We start from the raw sequence: 15860 nt of genomic DNA on the forward strand, positions 1-15860 counted from the left end.
TTTGCACACTATTTTATATAATTTTTTAAAGTCATTATTCAATACATTGTTATTGTTAACCCTTTAAAGCCGGTCAGAGCAGCACGCTCTGTTTTGCTAACTATTTTTAAATCCCTGTAGAACCGGAACCGCGTAAGCTAGCGCAATAAAAAAATTTTTGCATATGAAACCAGAGGAGTTGTACTTGCATCTCATGCCATCAGCTCGTCCTCGGTCACGGTTTCCTTCCACATATAGCTTTGCAAAAATTGCATAAAAAGCGCTTGCAGCAACAAAAACATAATATTCCGATCCGATCAGCTGCTTGTAACACTTCCCACATTGAAACAGACGTCAGCGCGAACTATCGCATGTACGTCATTTCCTGCCCGAAACCGGAAGTGACGTCATTTTCGCGGAAAATGTAGTTTTTTACTTCCAGGTGGCTGTCGTTAAGTCCTTAAGTACCGGAGGTGGTCCATCAATTATCCACACAGGATCCACACAGGACAGGCAGAGACTCCACCCGGATACCCAGCAGCCACGCCCAGGTTTCCACCTCCTAGGAGAGAAAAAGGGGAAAGATACCCACAGCCATCCCCCCCGTGGGAGGCATAACACAACACACACATCACTGGGTCGTAACATAGGCCTTAAAAACCTATACTGGTGTTTTTATAAGTCATGTTTGACTTTTCTGAATAGTTTCTGGGATGCTTAGAACTCGAATTGCACAGCTGGAAATTGTTTATTTTGATGCACATGCTGTTTTCTTTCCAAATTTGCATCATAGGATTGTTTTTTGTTTTTCCTGCAGTATATAAAAATTGCTGTATCTCCAAAATAAAACTATGAAGACACTCAAAATAAATTTCCTGTGGTGAGAAACTATTTTTTGCAATTAATGTAGTTACTATGCACTTAATGCATACATATTATTAAAATATGGGCTATAACAGTTGTATAGCAACTTGAAATGCTCCCACAAATGGCACTACAACATGTAAAAACATAATATAAGCTCTGACGGACTTGGTTCTATCGTAGGTCTTAAAGGGTTAAATAAATATCGTCAAATAATTGAGATCTCAATTTCAGTGAAAATAATCGTGATTATCATTTTTGCCATAATCGAGCAGCCCTACTATGAAGTACAGATGCTTAATTTGCTTCAGTCAAATCAAGCTGCGGTTTTACCTACTTTTAAGTGTTACACGTATGTTCTAATATGTGACAGAGAGCCTTTTATATTCTTAAATATTTTGCTGAAATCCAATCCTCATCTGAGGACCCATGTGGTCTTACCCCACTCCAACTCTTTTGGCCAGCTGTGTACTTAATGAGTTGGCACAAAACAAACAGCCACCCGTAGGAGGGAAACCTGAACCTTCTGTCAGCGGGGTTGCGTAATATGTCTGCAACTCGGTTGATGTCCACTCTCGTTGTTTCCGTGTCCATGTGTATGTTTCTGGGAGTCTATACACTCGAGTGAGCAGGCGCATGTGTCTCCACTTGTTTTAAAATGTCCCTGTGTTTGAATATGCGAGCGTGAATGCGGACCGTGTGTAAACTTGTTGTTTGTTTGCACGTGTGTGCATGTGTGTGCGCGTGTTTTTTTTTAATCAGCTACTGTGTGTTGTATATTTACTCAGCACACCTGTGAGATGGCCTTCTGAATGGTAATGAGAGGGACTTTAAACATGAGAGTATGCAGATTAGCCAGTGATAACAAGATGCATAATTAACAACATGCATATTTAGAAGGATAGAAGTAATGATTTCCCTGTGGGGTCGGAAGGAAGGACCTGAATATGAAACAAAAAATTATGTTTTTTTTTCCCCCGTCCTCACATGTTTTCCTTTTGCATGTATGAGTTTTCATATAGCAACAGTCAGCGTTGGGGAAGCTACTTTGAAATCATAGCTTTGGAACCTTCCAATTGCTTCACTTGAAGACACTGAACTTCAGCAAAGCTACTCTAGGGAGATGTCTGCTTTGGTTATCTAAAGCTACTTGGAAAAAGTAGTTCAAACTGTTTTGTAAAGAAATAAATACTCTTTGCAGTAGAGACTATATTTACTCTTGGTTAGTAAAAATGGATGTGATTAAGCGTGGATATCTTTTTCAGGCTTAGATCAGGGATCTTGATCTTTGATGACATTGGGGATGTATGCTTGTTCTTTTCTGGGTGGCTGTAGCTCAGAAGCTAGAGCAGGCCATCTACTGATTGGAAGTTTTGTGATTCGGTCCCTTGCAGTTCCAGTCTGCACGCCCAAGTATCTTTGGGCAAGATACTGAACCCCAAGTCGCTCCTGATGTGTTCATTGGAGTGTTAATGTGTGTGAATGTTAGATAGAAAGCATTTTGGCATAGAGTGCTTGTATGAATATGTTTGAATGGGTGAATGAAGCTCATAGTGTAGAGGACTTGTGCTACTTGAATAACTGCTGTATGGAAATGTGAATGCAGCTAAATGCTGCTTCTTAACACTGGCAACAGTGAGTCTTATATTACCCTTTTCTTTCAGTTTGTGTGTTTGTATTTTCTGTGTAAATTTGTGCACAATTTTCATTGCAACTTGCTCGGGGAAGTCCAAGCCACCACATTGCCAGCCTCTGGTGACACTATGACTCTTTAGAAGTCCATTGAAATGATACTCCACACTTTGGTTTGATGAAAAATATATGATCATTCAATAAAGACAGAGTTTTAGGCTGTCAGCCACTGCAGCTTTGCTGGCCCAAAAGAGACTCTTTTTCTTTTTCTTTGCATCCAGGGGTTATTTTTTCTGTTTCTTTAAAGAATCCAATTGTTATCAATGTTATGTTGTAGAGAGAAACATTTGAATAACCATCCAATTATTCTGCAAACATATTTCTGGTTATTGTACTCCATGGCAAGGAACGGATTGAGCCGAAATAGCCTTGGCCCAAATTAATATGATCGCATGCTAGTTTATCAATAATTGGTATTGTTCTGATGTCAGATAAGACACAGTACATGTGCAACCTCATATAATTGGGGGGCAGATATCTTGAAACACCAAGAAAATACATGAGTAGATACCAGACAGGGTTAAGAAAGAAGCTGTACTTCTGTTGTTTTCCTCAGCTGACCCTTTAAGATACAAAGGTCAGCTGACACCAGACTGTCAACAGTGGAACTTAGGAGCACATGGGTTAGTGCCCCATGGTACAAGCAGGAGGGAGATACTGATGGCAGCAAAGTCAGCATCTGAAGGTCATGCAGAAGCGTTGTGTTTTGAGATTTCTGCAGGCAGTTTGCAGATAATCAGTGATCAACCTATAGCTTATCAGCTTACCCACACTTATTCAGGCATTTTTTTTTTTTTTTTTTTTTTTGGCCTGTCCCGTTTGGCTCTTTTGCCCTCAGAATTGTTGTCTAAAGGCAAAGAAAGATGCCCAACGGATTTACTTTACCAAACTGACCATCCCAGCCTTGCCGTAATGGTCCATTTGATTCACCTTTTATTGTTTATTTTATTTTCACTTACTGAATACGGGACAGACTTGACTGGGGGAAAGAAGGGGAGAAAGAAAGAGGGAAAGAGAAACAGCTGAGAAGAGGGACGGGGGAGAAGGGCAAAAGACAAAAACCAACAGAACGGGCAGAGAAAAAAAATGCATATATCAATCACCTGGATCACCTGCTGAGAAAGAAAAAAGAAAGCAAGCAGAAGAGAACAAGAGTACTAGAATAAACAACATCACAATGATATATGGGAATATGACAGTAAATACTAAATGTTAAACATTATTGTGCAGCACATAAGATCAACAGAACACAGTGTGCTTTGAGGTAGGAGCCAAAAAGGGTGTAGTTTGTGGGTGTGATCACCCGTGTGTACACCTGTGAGCATGGACGCGCTTGTTTTTTGTTTTTTTTAAAAGGTTCCTTCATGTAATAATCTGCTAGAGGGTGTGGGGGGCCACAGCCCCGTCCTCCAGGGCGTGAAGCAGGTGTGGAGGAGATCAAAACTCCAGACATCCAGAGGCCCGCAGAACACAAGAGACCAAGGAAGACCAACAGAGGGGCAGCCGCGCCACTGTCCCGGAAAGAGCTGAGGAGAGTCCCAGATGAGGGCTCACTCAGCAGCCGCGGAGCAGAAGCCAGGGGGAGTTGCAGTGACGCGCCCGTGAGCTCCGCCGGCAGCCAGCTGCGCCTGAGTGACCGAGCCCCAGGCCGAGAGGCCGGGGGCACCCCACCTCCGAAGTGGCCCGAGCGAGCCCCAGGCTCCAGGCCCCGATAAGCGGCCGCCAAGGAGTGAGCCGGTGTGTACCTGGACGCCCATCCCCGGACACAAAGAACCACCAACGCACCGATGTCTGAGGGGGTCCGCCACTGGCAGGGGAAGTGGTGGTAGGGGGAGATAGGCCTCCAAACCTTGGAGGGCCTGAGATGTCCCCAGAGAGGTGGCGCCTGACACCCAACCTGACATATAGACACAGACATACAGGCACACACAGATACAAACATCCATTCCCACCCTCATGCTCTCATATGCACTTACTCCACACTCAACCAACGTGGAGACAGACATAAAGAGACGCTGTACACACGATCACACTCCCCAAGCGTACTCTACAAACCGGGTCTAGGTGCCCCCGCCCCTGGAGGGGGGAACTGCACCCAGACCCAGGTGGTGTTTCCCTTTTCCCTGCGGTGGGGGGAGGCAGACCGCCCCGACTCCGCAGCAGCAGGAAGGCTCCACACTCCAGACCGCAGTCGGACGGCCAACTCCTCCTCCTAGTCCTAGCCCCCCTGCTCCAGCAGGTCGCAGAGAACGGGGGTGAGAGAAGACTCCGAACCTCCCTCCACCCGCTCATTGTAATGTTGATGCATGTGTGTTCTAAGGTGCATTTAAAACCCAGGAGGGCTTGGAGCTACCTGCCAGAGAGCAGCAGGTAAGCGCATGGTCCCTCCTGCTAGCCCTCAATGTCTACGTGTATTTAAAATTGAGAGGTGGGCAACGATGCCAGGGGTGGGGTGTACACCCTGATGGTACTTTGGACTCCGTGTATCGTGCCCACCCCCAAGATCCTATATGTATGTGTAATGAGAGTGTGAGTAATGTGAATGTCTAAGTTGTGGGATAAAATTGAGGCAGAGGCAGCCAGAAGGGGACAGAGGGGGGGGGTAGCCTCCTCTGCACCCTGGTGACATACCCCTACTCCAAGGCCCTGCATGTGTGGGTGGTTGTGGTGGAGCGGGAAGAGGGAGGCAGCTGGAGATGGGGAGGGAAGGAAGGGAGGGGCAAGTGACCCCTCCCTGGGGCCAGCTCCCCCGCTGACCCCAGTAGGCACCCCCATACTCCGCGACCCGCCAGGGAAAGGGGGCCCAGGCCCATCCAGACCGAGCCCAGTGCAGCAGCGCCGCCCGGCCCCACAGAGCCCGGGACAGTCCACCCAACCCCACCACAGAGAAAACTGCACCCACCCCACCATCCACTCATCTTCCAGACTACATAAGACAATAAACACCCAGGCTGAGATCTTCCTCCACCTCTCCTGTATCTCCCCCTCCTGCAGAGGCAGCTCCTGAGGAGAGGAAAGCTCCTGCAAGATGTGACAATCTCCCCCACCAGTTGAAGAGCCCCCCAGGTGGCTCGACGCACCGGCGGCACCCTGCTCCAGGGCTGGGCCCCCATGCACCCACCCGCCCACAACCCCGGCAACACACCAACCAGGACCCAAGCCCCCGAGGCCCGGTCCGGGTCCCAGCCCAGAGACGGAGCGCCCCCAGAACCTCACGCCCATCCCGGACCCACCCAGGGGCAGCCAGGCTACCAGGTCAGTAACCCACGTCCGTCAGCACAGACCCTCCCCTAGCCCCGCTGCACGCAGCCGCGAGGAAACAGTCACCGGAGAGCCAACAGAGCCCCTAACCGGACATGACCGCTACCCCGGGTTGAGCCCCCCAAGGAAGATGCCTCCGGGGAACCCCCCGACGCCCTAAGCCTGTCCCTACCCCCACACCAATCACAACAGTGAAGGCGGGACCAAACTATGACCCCCCACCCCCACTAGGTGATGGAGCTGATCAAAGGAGCCCAGAGCAATTGATCTGATGTGGTGGCAGAGGCTGTATCAAGACTAATGTAATCTAATAGATAATTTCTATATTGGTTAGAATTAAGATTATTTTTATTTTTCCAGTTCATGAGGACTGTTTTCTTGGCTATGCATAGGGCAGTGAAAACCATATGGGCGATATTCTTTTCTGAAGTGACATTATCTAAGCTGCCCAACAAACACACTAAGGGGGAAGTTGGAATGTTACATTTCAGACACTTCGATAAGTCTTCACATATCTCGCGCCAAAACTTCTGAACTGGTGGACAGAACCAAAGAGCGTGGATATAATTGTCCGGTGAATTGGTTTGGCAGTGTGAGCAGTTGTTGGTAGACGTAAAGCCCATCTTGAACATCCGATGACCTGTATAGTGCACTCTATGTAATATTTTGTATTAAATTAATTGAAGACTGGGATTTCTAATTAGATGAAAGGTTTTTAAGCAAATCTGAGACCAGAAGTTTAGGTCTAAGTTAACTGATAAATCCGCTTCCCATTTTGCAATAGGAAGTGATATTGATTCATCTGTTTTAGAAAGCATTCTGTATATTTTGGATAGTAATTTGGGGGGTTTAAGAGTAAGAAATTGAACCACACTTGGTGGTGTTTGTAGTTCAACTTGACCCGGTTTAAATTTCTTTTTTACTATGGATTTAATTTGTTGATATTCTAAAAATCTTTTCTTGTTGATCCCATATTGTGTAACTAGTCCGTCAAATGAAATAAATTCTGTTCCTTCTAGTATATGTTCTAAATATTTGATTCCTTTATCACTCCAATCTGAAAAGTTTATCATATTATTGTTTTGTAATATGTCAGGGTTGTTCCAGATAGGTGTACGTTTGCATGGGATTAATGAAGACGCCGTCAATTTTAGAAACTCCCACCATGCTGTCAGAGAAGAGCTGATGTTGATGCTTTTAAAGCATTCATGTCGTTGGATGTTTGAGCTGATAAATGGTAGGTCTGAGATCTCTAGATTATTGCAGAGTGCTTGTTCTACATCTAGCCAAGGTTCATCTAAGAGGGTGTGTTTTAGCCATCCTGAGATAAACTGAAGCCTGTTGGCTAAGAAGTAGTGCTGAAAGTTAGGCAGTTCTAGTCCTCCTTTATCCTTGGTCTTTTGTAGTGTTTTTAAGCTTATACGTGGGGGTTTATTTTTCCAAAGGAATTTGGACATACATGAATCTAGAGATCTGAACCAATCTTGTGGCGGTTTAGTTGGGATCATTGAGAATAAATAATTTATTTTTGGTAAGACCATCATTTTTATAGCGGCAACCCTTCCCATGAGTGATATGGGTAGACATTTCCATCTAGCCAGATCATCTTCTACCTTCTTTAAAAGTGGGATATGGTTTAATTTAGTTAGATCTGCAAGCTTGGGAGAAACATTAATACCTAAATATTTTATATTTCCCGATTGCAGTGGTGTAGAAGAGGAATTATGGAAGGAGCAATTAATCGGTAGGACTGTAGATTTTGACCAGTTAATTGAGTAATCTGATATTCTTGCAAAAGAGTTTATCAATTCAATCACCCCAGAGATATTGGTTTGTGAATTTTGGAGAAAGAGTAACACATCATCCGCATAAAGGCTGATTTTATGTTCCACGTTCTTGCATTTTATGCCCTTAATTACTGAATTCTGTCTAATTGCTGCTGCTAGTGGTTCAATAAAAATTGCAAATAGTGAAGGGGAGAGTGGGCATCCCTGCCTGGTGCCCCTCAAGAGACAGAAGCTGGAGGATGTCTGGTCATTTGTTCTAACACAAGCTGTTGGGGAATTATATAATATTTTTAACCAGTTTATGAAAGAGGATCCAAAACCAAATTTGTGTAAAGTTGCAAATAGAAATTTCCAGTTAACTCTGTCAAATGCTTTTTCTGCGTCTAAAGAGAATATTGTAGTTTCTAGGTTTTTACTGTATGAGTAGTCTATCAAATTAAGTAATCTACGTGTATTTGTTGATGAGTGCCTACCTTTTATGAAACCAGTTTGGTCAGGATGAATTAAGAGGGGGGTTATTTTCTCCAGTCTCTTTGAGAGAGCTTTGCAGATTATTTTAAGGTCTACATTTATAAGGGATATTGGACGATAGCTTGAGGGATATACAGGGTCTTTGCCTGGTTTTAGCAGGAGATTAATGTTTGCAGAATTCATATTTGATGGAAGTCTGCCCTTTTCTTTAATTTCCAACAACGTTCTGTAGAAAACTGGTGCTAGAATCGACCAGAATTCTTTGTAGAATTCTGCAGGAAAGCCGTCTGGACCTGGAGCCTTATTATTGGGCATACTTATCAGGGCTTCCTGGAGTTCACCTGGTGTCAGTGGTGAATCCAGTGCCATTGCTTGAGTGTCCAATAATTTTGGAAGAGTTATGTTGTCCAAAAACTGATCAATTTCTTTTTTAGATGGGTTTATTTGTGGTGAATACAACGTTTTATAGAAATCCCTGAAAATGTTGTTTATTTGTATCGGATCATATATTGTGTTCCCAGATGAATCTTGAACAGCACATATAGTTGTTTTTTCTTTATTTATTTTTAGCTGGTTTGCTAGAAATTGACCGGATTTATTACCATGTTCATAATTTTGTAGGCGTAGTCTTTGTACTAAGAATTTTGTTTTTTTATCAATTATCTCATTTAATTCTAGTTTTGTTTTGCGTATTTTGTTCAATGTTTCCTGATCTTGGTGGGACGCGTAGGCTTCTTCTAGTGATTTGATGTTTTTTTCTAATTCCTGAATATTTTTGTTTTCTTTTTTCTTTTTATGTGATGAGAAAGAAATTATTTTACCTCTCATCACAGCTTTCCCTGCTTCCCATAGAACAGAAGCTGATGTTTCGGGAGTGTCATTATAGTTCAAATATGAAGTCCACTCTTTTTTAAAATATTTAATAAAGTCTTCATCTTTAAGTAGTGATATATTAAATCTCCAGTTTTTTCTTGGCGTAGTATTATTCTTGTGCATTAGTGTTAAAGATACAGGACCATGATCGCTGACAGCTATAGGGTGAATCTCAGTGTCTGAAATGTCGTTCAGCAGTGAGCTGCTGACCAAAAAATAATCCAGACGAGAGTAGGAGTGATGGACATGTGAGAAAAAAGTATATTCCTTACTGGTGGGGTGAAGGGAGCGCCATGCATCGCAAAGACCAAAGTCGCTCATATACTGTTTGATTATATTTGTGGACTGCCAATTACGCTGAGTTCCCGCTGTATTGAGCCTATCCATGTCTTCATTTAGTCCAAGGTTGAGGTCACCTCCAAGAACAAGTGTGCCATCTAAGTGTTCAGAGAGTGCACTGAAAAAACCGTGAAAGAATGAGGGATCATCAACATTTGGACCATATACACTTGCAATACATAGCTTTTTATCACGTATAGATAGTTTAATGATTAAGAATCTGCCCTCTGGATCTATAACTGTATCGAGTACTGTGAAATTAATATTTTTATGTATTAAAATTGCTGCTCCCCTTTGTCTAGAATTATAACAAGCTGAGAACACATTAGGAAACTCAGGTGTTTTAAGTTCATTCGAACCTCTAAGAGGTCTGTGGGTCTCTTGTAATAGGACAACATCTGCCTGTAGTTTTTTGAGTTGGTTAAATATTTTTAACCTCTTTTCTCTGGAGCCAGCTCCATTTATATTCCATGTAATGAACCTCAGTGTACCCATAGATGTTTGTGTATAACTAGGGATGTATGCTGTGTGCGTTGCTTAGACAGGTGGAGAGAATACGTCACTTGTTCATAAATAAAGAGAAGGAGAGAGAGAAAAAATGTGTGGCGAGATGCTCCCTGAGTCTGACTTTGTGTATGCATAGTTACTAATATGAGTAGGCTTGGCTTAAGTGTGTGTGTATCTTATATGACTGTGTGCGCTGTCTGACTGATGTAAATGTGCTGCCGTTGAGCGCATGGTGCGTATGTGTCGAAATAAAGGATGTTTGTGGATGAGTGTCGAAGCAGGTGATCGAGGCAGTGAAAGGAATAAAGAAAGAAACCAAGGACAGGGGTGAGCAGCATAAAACCAAGAGGGGGAAAAGAGAGGAGGAAAAAAAAAAAAAAAAAAAACGAGAAGAAAAAAAAAACAGAAACAAAACGTAAACATTCCAATTAAATCACTGACGGAAGGAAGGACCTGAATATGAAACAAAAAATTGTTTTTTTTCCCCCCGTCCTCACATGTTTTCCTTTTGCATGTATGAGTTTTCATATAGCAACAGTCAGCGTTGGGGAAGCTACTTTGAAATCATAGCTTTGGAACCTTCCAATTGCTTCACTTGAAGACACTGAACTTCAGCAAAGCTACTCTAGGGAGATGTCTGCTTTGGTTATCTAAAGCTACTTGGAAAAAGTAGTTCAAACTGTTTTGTAAAGAAATAAATACTCTTTGCAGTAGAGACTATATTTACTCTTGGTTAGTAAAAATGGATGTGATTAAGTGTGGATATCTTTTTCAGGCTTAGATCAGGGATCTTGATCTTTGATGACATTGGGGATGTATGCTTGTTCTTTTCTGGGTGGCTGTAGCTCAGAAGCTAGAGCAGGCCATCTACTGATTGGAAGTTTTGTGATTCGGTCCCTTGCAGTTCCAGTCTGCACGCCCAAGTATCTTTGGGCAAGATACTGAACCCCAAGTCGCTCCTGATGTGTTCATTGGAGTGTTAATGTGTGTGAATGTTAGATAGAAAGCATTTTGGCATAGAGTGCTTGTATGAATATGTTTGAATGGGTGAATGAAGCTCATAGTGTAGAGGACTTGTGCTACTTGAATAACTGCTGTATGGAAATGTGAATGCAGCTAAATGCTGCTTCTTAACACTGGCAACAGTGAGTCTTATATTACCCTTTTCTTTCAGTTTGTGTGTTTGTATTTTCTGTGTAAATTTGTGCACAATTTTCATTGCAACTTGCTCGGGGAAGTCCAAGCCACCACATTGCCAGCCTCTGGTGACACTATGACTCTTTAGAAGTCCATTGAAATGATACTCCACACTTTGGTTCAAAGCATTTCTATGATGAAAAATATATGATCATTCAATAAAGACAGAGTTTTAGGTTGTCAGCCACTGCAGCTTTGCTGGCCCAAAAGAGACTCTTTTTTTTTTTTTTTCTTTTTCTTTGCATCCAGGGGTTATTTTTTCTGTTTCTTTAAAGAATCCAATTGTTATCAATGTTATGTTGTAGAGAGAAACATTTGAATAACCATCCAATTATTCTGCAAACATATTTCTGGTTATTGTACTCCATGGCAAGGAACGGATTGAGCCGAAATAGCCTTGGCCCAAATTAATATGATCGCATGCTAGTTTATCAATAATTGGTATTGTTCTGATGTCAGATAAGACACAGTACATGTGCAACCTCATATAATTGGGGGGCAGATATCTTGAAACACCAAGAAAATACATGAGTAGATACCAGACAGGGTTAAGAAAGAAGCTGTACTTCTGTTGTTTTCCTCAGCTGACCCTTTAAGATACAAAGGTCAGCTGACACCAGACTGTCAACAGTGGAACTTAGGAGCACATGGGTCAGTGCCCCATGGTACAAGCAGGAGGGAGATACTGATGGCAGCAAAGTCAGCATCTGAAGGTCATGCAGAAGCGTTGTGTTTTGAGATTTCTGCAGGCAGTTTGCAGATAATCAGTGATCAACCTATAGCTTATCAGCTTACCCACACTTATTCAGGCATTTTAAAGGAAAGTAAAAAGTAGTGGTTAGTAAATGTTGATGAGGTGCTTGTCTGCAGACTTCAAACTATCATACAGAGTAAGTTCCATTGAGAAAACATACGCTATATGGACAAAAAGTCTCATTGCCGTAAGCATTTAAAATCGTGCACCTAGCCATGCAAGTCTGCCTTTTACAAACATTTGTAAAAGAATTGGTCTTACTGTAATAGGATCCATGTTCCAGCAAGTCAGTTTGTGGAATTTCTTTCCCTCCAGGTACTGACATTAACATCAGCAGAAAAGTGCACACAGGGAGCTTCGTGGCATGGGTAGTGCTGGTGGCCCACTTTCATTTTATGTAATTTCTTGCTATAATTTGACATTTTGTACACTGAATAGATTTTCCGCATATTTAAAATAGAATATTTTTACACTGATCATATCACATATACACTGAAGGGTAAGATGGCGCTGGCACGGCTGGCAGCCTTAACCCAATTTCCCTCGGGATGAATAAAGTATTATCAATCAATCAATCAATAAAGCAGACTTTTACTATAGATGTCTGAGAACTTAAAACTAGTATTACCACTTTGCAGTTGTATGCCTCTATGACCAAATTCCCATCATTTCTATCTTGGGTTTAAGAGGACTCTTTTTTTTGTTTTTTGTTTTTTTGAGAAATTTGATAAAATTCCCATTTTTTTCAACCGTTACTGAGATATCATGTTCACAAGATTGGAATGGAGGGAACCTGAAAATATAATAATTTCAGCCATGACTGTGGTCAGCACGGAAGAGTAAAAATGCTCATTTCGAGCTTACCGTATAAATTTTATACATGTCCATTCATTCAGCTTTTCATAGTGTAGCTTTTGAAGTGTGGAATGGCAGAAGATTAACTGTGTCCTCTGAGGCAGTTAATGTCTTTTGCCACTGTTGTGATATAAACTTTTAGTCCCATCAACTAGAATTTCAATAGAAAGAGTTTGAATGCACAAGCTTTCCATAACGTTTCTCCGAGCCTGTTGCACAAGGAGGGGAAAAGGAGAAAGGTGAAACAACTATCTGCAATATCACTAGGCAGAGGAAAAAGCCTTCAGATTTCTGTGGCTCGGAGAATGATACTAAAGGAGGGTTTTGGCTGCTAAATAATCAAGTGACTGCAGTGTACTAAATCTAACAATATAGGGCCAAGTGTACAATTTTATAATGAATTAAATTAATTCATTATAAAATGTACTTTGGCATGAATATATAAAATATGAAGAGAATGGAAACGAGAGATAGATGAGATGACTGTTGTAGTGCATATTGGCTCTCATTTACCTATTCGCTACTTTCCTCCCCTTCACCTTCCAGCTTGCTCTCATTCTCCTCTTTTCAGACCCTCTCACACTCCTAGTATCTATTTCCCCTCATTACTAGATACTCTGACAGCTGAGCTTCTCATCACCTTCTGTATGTTACATTAATTTTCAATTATCAACTCTAAAATCCCCCCAGGGAAACTGTCAGTAAATACAATCAGTGTGTGTGCGCAAATATGCTGTCGTATTGCTGGCTGTGTCTGTGCATCACGCCGTACAAGCTTGTATTCATGCTTATGTGTGTACATTAAGATGGGTTGTGGGATTTAGATGATGGCTAGAGGCAATATTCTGTAATGATACCGTTTCTCCTGAATGATTTTTAAAATTCATGTTCATATGTCACATGCTCCGACACAGTTATACAACGCACCCATAGAGTCTGATGTGATAGACAGGATTCCTGTGCGTGTTCATCTAGCCGGGCAAAAAACGTGGAACGAAAACATCTTTTTATTATGACATGTATTTTTAGTTAAATGTGATTTTTATCACCTCATAAAGGGGAAGCTATTATTGATGTATACATATACATAAACACTTAGGTCAACAAATATTTGACACACTATTGTCTCTGTACACCATCGAGCTATAATTGAAGTCCAGGGGTTTGGCCTGAATTTAAGGGGTTTGATAGAGGTATTGCATTGTAATTGTTTAGGAATTACAGCAATTTTATTAAAAGTCTCCCATTTTTATTGATTCAAAGATATTTAGACAAACTACATAGGAGAGGTTTTTTCATACTTTGATGAACATCCAAGGTCTAAGGCCTTTACTGCAGCTGCCTCCAGCTGCTGCTTGTTTGCTGGTCTCTGTCCACAGTTTTGACCTTTAGTAACCTAAAAGAAGGTTTGGCTGGGTTGAAATCAGATGATTGTCCGGTCTTGATTTAATCTGTCCAGAGATTTTTTTTTTCCAGAACTGTACAGGCTCTTTTACATAACTTCTAACAAAGTCTAAGCATGGCTTTCCTGTGATTATGGACAATGCTGACAATTATATGGCTGCCTTCTTAAGAAATTTCTGTAACTGGCTAGTTTTGAAAAGCGATTTTCTTAATCAAGGAAGGAATTCTGTAGTTAACTGCTTTGATTGCTGTCTGTGGTCTTTCAGGCCTTTTGGTGTCGCTGAGCTGGTCAGTGCATTCCCTGCCTTTAACTACGTTTCTCTCTGATAGGTTTATTTTGTTTTTTCAATCTAATGATGACCTCCTTCACTTTCTTCAGACCTCATATTGAAAGTTCCAGTGAACAAATTCAAGTTCAGCACTTTGAAGGAGGAAACAGGACCATTTTTGACTAAAAATGAATAAAATGACTTCTTAATAAGTTGTAAAACTTTTTTGAATCACTGTTGCAATGCATAAAAGTGATTGCAACAGTTAATGTAATACTTCAACAAATTCACATTTTATTTTTTGGTTTAAAATATGCTGCAGTGGTTTACAAGGTAAAATTATGAAAACTGCGTAATTGTCCATATACCTATATATCCAACTTTATGGTGCTTAGTGAGTTTCTTTATGGAAGGTGTTTACAGTGCTGAGAAAAATTACATGGGTAAAGGTATTGCAGTAATAAAGGTTATGTATATTACACCGACTATTTCCACATATTAAAAATACATTTGTTTTAGAAATATATATAAACATAAACATATTTGGTCACAAACAGCCCTGTTGTGGTTTGTGTCTTTCTTCCACTCTTGCTTGTCTGCTCATCTTCTGTAGAAATGCTGTTCTCACCGCTACATTTGTCCAACTCTGGCTGTTTGCTTTATTTGTTCAGTGTTTAGAAAAATACTCCTTGCATATGTTTTACATTACAAGCCTCTCAGGAGATGAAATGGTATTGTATATTTGAAGATGAGGGGAAAGAAATAAGGATTTAGTGTACTTCTATCTGGTGGGTTTACATACAGCCAAGGGATGAGTGAAAAAACAACAAAATTATACTGTAAAACTCTTAGTAAGGTGTTGTGCCACCATGTGCTGCTAAAACACCTTACTGGCACTGGCACCAACACTCATGGAGGTCGAGCACAAAAAGAATTCTTATAAATCTTCTGATGGTGTTGAAATGCATCCAACCTGAATCTAATGGCAGTAGTTGAGCATGCTCAAAACTCTCTTGCTGTTAAATTTATGTTAAATGATTATGACACATTGTGTCTAATAATCAAGTTAAGGCTCCATTAACATAGATTATGCCTGTGCTTATTTTCATTCATAAAAGTGCAGCTATCAGAATGATCTGCTGAGGGGAAATGTGAAGAGGCTGTGGTAGGAAGAGAGACAAAGAGGGTTACGGTAGAGTAAGAGTGGCTGAGTCAGAAGAAATGCAAAGAGATGAAAGTGAAATTTTGGGAAAGAAGCAAAGGCGATGAGGAGATGACATATGAGAGGAAGAGAAGGAGACCTGTCAAACATCTCATTCGTTTGATGTTTTAGGACGCTGATGCAGCAGAAAATGTCAGATTATGGAAACTGTAGGGAAGCTTAACAGGAGCTTGCAACTGTGCAGCCACTTATACGTACACACACACACACATACATTTTCAACCCCACTTCCAAAACTGTTGGGACGGTGTGTGAAATGTAATTTAAAAACAGAATGCAATGATTTGCAATGATTAAACTGAGAAAATGCAGCATATTAACAAAAATATTAGCTCATTTTGAATTTGATGGTAGCAGTGCATTATAGTGTTTATCTAGCAGCCCCT

General features: G+C 41.3%; 1 protein-coding gene across 1 annotated transcript in view; it reads left to right on the plus strand.

The window, feature by feature from the left end:
* tpk1 (thiamin pyrophosphokinase 1) overlaps positions 1–15860 on the plus strand; it is a 121208-nt gene that overhangs the window by 81442 nt on the left and 23906 nt on the right. The gene's annotated exons all lie outside the window — the stretch shown is intronic.

This window comes from Diplotaxodon limnothrissa, linkage group LG9 (genome assembly GCF_057381915.1).
Source record: "Diplotaxodon limnothrissa isolate DT_005_m linkage group LG9, D_limnothrissa_male_GT1.1, whole genome shotgun sequence".
NCBI classification, from domain to species: domain Eukaryota; kingdom Metazoa; phylum Chordata; class Actinopteri; order Cichliformes; family Cichlidae; genus Diplotaxodon; species Diplotaxodon limnothrissa.